The sequence below is a fragment of the Charadrius vociferus genome, unplaced genomic scaffold (assembly GCF_000708025.1).
Source record: "Charadrius vociferus isolate BGI_N301 unplaced genomic scaffold, ASM70802v2 scaffold214, whole genome shotgun sequence".
NCBI classification, from domain to species: domain Eukaryota; kingdom Metazoa; phylum Chordata; class Aves; order Charadriiformes; family Charadriidae; genus Charadrius; species Charadrius vociferus.
In genome coordinates this window covers 22,554-24,308 of record NW_009647955.1, presented here as the reverse complement: position 1 = coordinate 24,308, position 1,755 = coordinate 22,554, and the positions used below count along the sequence as shown (strand labels likewise).

General features: G+C 63.9%; 1 protein-coding gene across 1 annotated transcript in view; it reads right to left on the bottom strand.

Annotated features, from left to right (window-relative positions):
- The window catches only part of CHRD (chordin), a 15,589-nt gene that overhangs the window by 195 nt on the left and 13,639 nt on the right, over window positions 1–1,755 (bottom strand). The window lies entirely within an intron of this gene.

The window sequence follows — 1,755 nt, the reverse complement described above, 5'->3', positions numbered from 1 at the left end:
GAACCTGCTGGGCAGTAGCAGCACAGCCCTCTCCAGATGGGCACACGGGCAGAGCTTGGCACTGGCAATCCTCGGGCAAAGCTCTCTGGCATGGCAGGTTGGCTGCCGGGACCTCCGTCTCACCGCTGCCACGGGCTCAGGGGCAGCTGGCAGCACTGAGCTCGTCCTCGTCCCCAGAGCATCGAAGGGCACCAAGAACTGGGCGCAGGGAAAGACGGAGCCGTGGCACTGCCGGGCTGGTTCTGTGGGACCAGGAATGGGCTAGTTCTCACCGCCTGGGTGCCACCCTCCAGTTTGACGTTGGTACCCACAAGGGTGGGTGATGATGGCCAGGCTGGGGGCTGGGAGATGTCCCGTGCCAGCCTGGGAGGGTTCATCACCGGACACCAACCGGTTTGCGGCAGGGAGGTGATAAAATGGGCTGCCTGCTCATTGCGTCCCCAGGCACGGAGCTCCCTTCTCGCTCGTCAGCTCCTGGCACTGCCCCATGGCAGCCGGGACTCTCATCCGGAGGGGCAGCCCAGTGCCAGGACACACGCTCTGCCCGCTGCCGCCAGTGTGCCCGGCTGCAGGCCACACCAGCACACTGCAAGGCCACCACAGGTGCTGCCATGCTGCTGGCATCGGCACCCGTATGGCCATGGGCATGCACGGGGCAGGACAACAGGCTCAGCACTCAGGGCTCTCTGCCAGTCCAGTACGCCCCAGTGCCATCCTCCTATTGCCCTACCACTACCCCCGTCTAGCCCAGTGTCACCTCTGGTGCCGTCCCAGTATAGGCTAGCACTGTCCCAACTATGGGCTTGTTGTGCCAGTATACCCCAGTGCTGTCTCAGTAGAGCCCAGTGTTACTTTCCCTACAGCTCTGACACTGTTCCAGTATAGCCCAGTATAGCTCTGGCGCTGTCCCAGTGTATCTCAGCACAGCACAGTGACATCCACAGAGGTGCCCCAGTTCCCCACACTGGGGACCAAAGGGTAGGTGGCAGCACTGGAGCTCCCATGAGGCCTTAGTCCAGTGCAGCTGTACTGGGGTGACCGGGGGAGGAGGGCTGCCCCAGAGCGCATGCCGTGGGCTACCCCAGCACTGGTACTGGTGGCTGTTTGGCACATCCAGCCCCGGGCACGCGGTTTGCTGCGGGTGCTGTGGGCAGGCGCCTCTGTGGGTGTCAGCTGGCTTTGGGACCCGGGCTGGGCTCTTTGTGCCACCACAGAGGCGTGGGGGACAGAGCCCTGCTGGCCCTGTGCCAGCAGGCACGATCACCAACTGCTGCGTCCTCAGCCCCCGCTATGGGCACAGGCAGGGCTGGCATCACTGCCCTGGCTGTGGGCACTGGACCCTGCTCTGGTCCTGTCCAGTGCCACCCTACAAGCACCACCCCACAGTCCACTGGGGATGCCCCCAGCCTGGCACTGGCTTCCAGGCCCCATGGCTCCCAAATATCCCCCCTCCAGCATACACACCACCAAACCCAGCAAGGCCAGGGCTTGCAAATCCCACCGGAGCCCAGTGTGCGACGCAGGGGCACAGCCCTGTGCCTGCTGCTGCTGCTAGGAAGAGGCAGGGAGGCGGGTGGACAGTATCTCTGGTTTTAATAAATACATCGGGGACCCCCATCCACGGGCACCATAAATTATGTGACGAGTCTGGCCGAGCCAGGGTGGGCGCGGTGAGACGGGGACCGGAGGGATTTTACACTATGTACAAAGTGGGCATGATGCCCGCTCTGCCCGCTGGCCAGGGGGGCTGGGAGG